The sequence below is a fragment of the Macrotis lagotis genome, chromosome 1 (genome assembly GCF_037893015.1).
Source record: "Macrotis lagotis isolate mMagLag1 chromosome 1, bilby.v1.9.chrom.fasta, whole genome shotgun sequence".
Lineage (NCBI taxonomy): Eukaryota > Metazoa > Chordata > Mammalia > Peramelemorphia > Peramelidae > Macrotis > Macrotis lagotis.
In genome coordinates, this window is record NC_133658.1 from 502,598,536 (window position 1) to 502,604,680 (window position 6,145).

Below are 6,145 nucleotides of genomic sequence, written 5' to 3' on the forward strand. Positions count from 1 at the left end.
TGATTGAATCTGAATTCATTTGTTTAACAAAAGTTAAGAACTGAGACAGTTGAGAAACAAGAAAAAACATAATCTATCTGTTTTTAATGTCTTCTTTCCAAAAAAGGTAGTAAATGAAATAATTTCATAACTTTGAAAGTTTTAATAAAGTAGTAATTATTACTGACATACATAAATTCAATCTGCCCCACTGACATACAGGAATCCTCTATCTTGGCAGGTGAACAATTTTAGAAATAAATTTTGCCTTTGAATATTCATATGAATATAAAATTGCATATATATATATATAATTTGTTCAAATATGTATATATACATAATTTAAGACTAGATGATATAAATTAATATAGATAAATTTCTGAAGATCTTTTGAAAGTATCTGAATGCAAATGTGAACCATTGAATTAGATTTGCAGTTTATCAGATTGAAATTTTTCCTAGTGAAAATTATTTCCTTCTTAATTCAAATGAGAAATTCAACACAAACAAGAAGACAGAATGGAATGAAAACAAGAAACTAAATATGCCTCTAATATCTAAAATATGCTTACAAAAGCTTGTATTGCTAACATTTTCCAAATCATATTTAGTCAAATTTATCTCATGCAATAAAGATCCTCACAAATACATAAAATCTTCTAGTTGTTATTTCTAGTGCCAATAAATCAAAAAAGGAAAAGAAAAACATTAAGCAAGCTCTTTGGTTTTCAGTTTATCTTTTTTACATTCATGTCTTAGTAGTATTTTTATTAACAGTTTTTTGTTGCTTCTTTCACAAAACTATGCATTGCTATTTAAAAGTAGTTAACTACAAGATAATAATTAATTGCTTTATTTAAAGATTACATATACATATACACTTATATGGGTAAAACTATCTATATGTTGGAATAGAACTGTGAAAGAAAAAAAGATAAAACATGTAATTACAAAGAAACCTGAAAAGAACTGTTTGAACTTGAGTGAACTGAGAAAAAAATGAGAAAAGCAATTCATACAACAACAGAATCATAAAGACAAAACAGTTTCAAAGAACTCTGATTAATGCTATAACTTACCACAATTAGAGAATTCATGAAGAAACATGCTACCTCATATGAATAATCTTTGTCCTTCATTTTCTTTTTCTTTTTTTTTTTTTAGTTTTTGCAAGGCAATGGGGTTAAGTGGCTTGCCCAAGGCCACACAACTAGGCAATTTTTAAGTGTGTGAGGCCAAATTTGAACTCAGGTACTCTTGACTCCAGGGCCTGTGCTTTATCCACTGCGCCACCTAGCCGCCCCTGTCCTTCATTTTCAAAGATCATGATATCAGGGAGGTGATGCCATGACAAGCATATGGATTGGATTTGAGTGACAGGATGCTGTGCTAAGTCACCAAACTCACTTTTTCCTCCAGAACCAACTGATTCCAGTGACCATATATGAATCAGGATGACTGGAGATGACCCAATGTGAGCAATCAGGATTACAATGTCACATAGCAAGAAAGATTCAAATGTCTAAGGCCAGAGTTAAACTTCTCACCTTTTGACTTAGGACCAATGCTCTATCCACTGTGCCACCTAGCTGCCCCACACATGATATTTACTACCTTATATGAAAAAAAAAATTAGTTCTTGGGGAAGCTAGGTGGCTCAGTGGATAGAGTACAGTTCAAATCTGACCTTGGGCACTTGATATTTACTAGCTGTATGACCCTGGGCATCACTTGCCCATTGCCCCACAAAAACAAAAAAAAAGTTAAAAAAAAAGAAAGGAAATAGTTCTCAAAAGAAAAATTACAAATGTTTAACAACCATATGAAAGAAATATGAATTAAAAGAACTATGATATTTCTCCTCAAATCTTGAATATTGGCAAAGTTGATAAAAGAGGGGAATAGACAATCCTGGAGGGATTGTGGAAAGATAAATACACTAGCCCATTGGTTGAGCTTTGAATCAGGAAAACTCTTTAAGAATGCAATTTGAAATTATGTAAATGAATTGACTAAAATATTTTTAAACTTTATTGAGAGATTCCATGACAAGGCTTATACCCCAAGTAGAACACTGATAAGAAAACAGTCCAAATAGATACAAAATTATTTACAGCAGCAATTTTTGTGGTACTGAAGAATCAGTAACAAAGTAGATAATCATCAATTTTGGAGTAAACAAATTATATATCAGTTGTTATATTATCATATTACAATAAAGTAGGAAATGGTGAATATGATGAATACAAAGAAGCATGTAAGATTTATTGCAGATTCAAACAAGCAGAATTAAGAAATCTACACAAAATGACTACAATAATATAAATAGAAAGAACAAAGAAATAAATACAAAAAATACAAAAGAGAGGTTTTTTTTAAAAAATCAAAGTGAATTTGCAAAGTTGAAAGAATAAATATAGCCCCAAAGAAGAAACATGAGATGATATCTCCATCTAGGAGTGTACTAGTAAATTTAACAATCTGGTATTTGAGGGGAAATGTACAAATAAATGGGTTTTTTAAATTTTTTTCCATTTCAAACTTAAATATATAAAGACCAGAAAAAGAGCATTTCCAAGCACATGTGTTACAACACTATAAATTTGCATTTAGTACTATTTACTTTGTTTTGAAAACAATATAAAAAGTACAACTAATTTTCAAAGTTACTCTGCTTGCTGGTCTTTCCTCTACATTTTCTTTTTTTTCCTTCCCTCACTTCCCCATCTAACCACCCTAAAGATGACTGTGATTAGATACAAATATATGAGTGTATGTAAAGTTATACTATAAATATTTTTATTTATCAGTTTTCTCTGGAAGCAGATAGCATCTTCCCTCATATGTCCTTTTTGGTTAATTTGGGCAAATACTCAAAATGACTTTGTCTCTCAACATAGTTCTTAAAACAATTATGCTGTTACTTAATATAACATTCGATGGTTCTGCTCATTTCACTCCTCATTTTTCATACACACCTACCTATGTTTTTTTAAATTAATGAGTTCATAATTTTTATAGCATGATAATATTTCATCATAATTATGTACCATAACTTGTTCAGTTATTTGCCCAGTTGATAAACATCTCTGCAATTTCCAGATCTTTGCCACCATAAAGAAAGTTTCTACTAATATTTTAGAACATATAGAATTTTTTTCCCTTTTTTCCTAATCATCTTGAGAAACAGACTGAATAGTGATGATTTGGGGTTAAAGGATTATACACTTTTTTAACTCTTTGGCATAATTACAGAATGCTCTCCAAAATGTTTAGATTAGTTCAAAGTTTGACAAACAGTGAATTATTGTCACAAATACTCCACATTCTTTCCAACATTTGTCAACTTTATCTCCTATCATTTTAGCCAATTTAGTAGGTATAAAATCTCAGAATTATTTGAATTTTTCAGTTCTCTTATCAATAGTGATTTAGAGCATTTTTCACATGACTAAAATTGTTTTAATTTTTTTTCATTGGAAAAACCATCTGTTCATATCCTTTCAGCACATTGTTTGGAGAATGACTAGTATACTTAAAGATTTGACAGAGTTCTTGATATATTCAGGATATGAGGACTTTAAGAAACTGTCTATAAATTTTTTCTTTTGTTTTTTGCTTTCCTTCTGATCTTGGCTATATTGTTTTTATTTGTACAAAAACCTTTTAAATTCAATGCAACTGCAAGTATATATGCTCTCTATTTCTTGTTTATTCATAAATTATTCACCTATCCATAATTCTGATACATAGGTTTCATGTTCTTCTAATTTTGGAATATCTCCCTTTATATCTAGGTAGTATATCCATTATAACCTTTTTCTCTTTTTTAAGCTTTTTTTTTGGCAAGGCAATGGGGTTAAATGACTTACCCAAGGTCACACAGCTAGTTAATTATTAAGTGTCTGAGGCCAGATATGAACTCAGGTACTCCTGACTCCAGGGCCTGTGCTCTATCCACTGTGCCACCTAGCTGTCCCTACCTTATAATTTATTGATCTTTAATGTTTACTTTATGTTTCTTTTGGATCTTGAGTTCACATCTCTTTGTCACAAATATCTAAAAGTCTTTCAGTTCATTAAATGTCCAGTTTTTTTTTTCGTTCATGATTATATTCAGCTTTGCTAGGTAAGTTATTTTTGACAACAACTCAACTCTTTTGCTCTTTGAAATATAATGTTCCAAGATCTACAGTTTTTTTAATGTAGAAGCTACTAGGTCTTATGAGATTCTAATTATAGCTCTGCAGTTTTCAAATTGCTATCAAGGTTTTTTATTCTTGCAGTTTGGGATATTTTCTCTTTATCCTAGAAGGTTTGAAATTTGACTATGATTTTCTGGTAAGTTTTCATCCTAGGATCTCTTTAATGAGGAGATCAGTGGATTTTTTTCCTAATTCTACTCTACCTTCTTGAACTTCAGGGCAATTTTCCTTAATAATGTCTCGTAATATTAATCAAGATCTTTTTTTGTATTGTAACTTTCAGGTAGCCAAACAGTTCTTATAATGTCTTTCCTAGTTCTGTTCTCCAGATCACTTGTTTTTCTAATTAAATGTTTCATATTCCCTGCTATTTTTTATTCTTTTGATTTTGTGTCTTACAGCATCATTAGTTTCCTTCTTTCCCAATTCTAGTTTTCAAGTAGTTATTTTTGGATCCACAAATTTTACTCTTATCTCACCATTAACATTTTCTCCATCACTTTGCATCTAGACAATCAACAAAACAATAAAACCAATTTACAGCATTAATTGATTTCTAAGGTGCAAATGCTATTGAGCCTGTTCAAGTTGGCTCCATCACATACCTGTGACCACCCCATCCCTTTAAAGAGGTGAGAAGTCATTAGGAAGAGAGATTAGGACTAGAGTGTAGATATGAGATCCACATAGTGATGATAATTGAAACCAGGGAAGTAAAATAATAAAGAGGGAGAGCCAAAATGTACCACATTTCCCTCCAAACATCTTTAAAATAACATGTCAGTTGCTCATTCCATTAATGCAACAATCAGGGACAATTTTGGGCTATCTGAGATGGATAATACCATCTGTATCCAGAGAATGAATCATGGAGTTTGAACAGTTTAGAAAAAAAGCTATTATCTTATTATATAATTTTGCTATCTCTTATACTTTATTTTTCTTCCTTAAGGATATGATTTCTCTCTCATCACATTCAACTTAGATCAATGTATACCAAGGAAACAATGTAAAAACTAGCCTTCTGTGGGGGGGGGGGGTGGCAAGATTAGGGAAAAAATTGTAAAATTCAAAAAAAATATATTTCTAAAATAACATGACAAATCAAATTTTGAAGCAGCAAAAGCACAAAAGGTCAAAGGGAAATATTTGTCCACTTAAGAGAGCTTAAGAGAGTTCTACAAGATGAGCATTAGTACTTGCAGATGCAGGAGAACAAGGTGCCTTACTGGGTAAAGAACAGAATCCATACCAGGAAAACAGTGACCATTACCTGTCCCAGAATTGCACCACCTTGTAAGCATTGAAAATTTGTAGTCCTCCAGAACTAACTCTGAAAACAGCAGTATAAGAAAGCCTCAACTCTAACATAAAGTTGAATAAGTAGGCTGAGAAAATGAGCAAACAATAACAAAAGAAATTCACCATAAAAAAATCAATGACTTGTAGCAGGGAAGACCAAGACTAAACTTAGAAGAAGACAACAATTAGAATTCGGAGTCTATCCCAAGTATATGAAAACTTCCCACATAGAATGGGTGGGTGAAAACAATTTCTTCCAATGGTCATGAAGGTCACTGTAGCAGTGCTATATAATGCTTCGAGTTTGATTAGACATCAAAGACCCCCAAGATCATATACTAGACCTATCACCAGTCAAAACCTGCTGGGAGAGAACTCAGCAGGTTTTTTTATCAAATAGAAGCCCTGAGTAAAACAAAACCATCAAATGAAGGCCAGATTACAAAAGCCAGAGATGGATACAAATTTTTCTGGAGTGATCACAGTACAGGGTATCACTGTGAGACAGGCATAGACTTGGCAATCAAAACTAATTGAGTCAAAGAAAAAGACCTGAAGACCCTCATCAACAATGTGCTAAAAGAGTACAAGCTTATAATTCTAGGTTACTTCAATGTAAGAATCTTTTCATTGGCAAGGAGTCCTTAGAAGAAATAGGG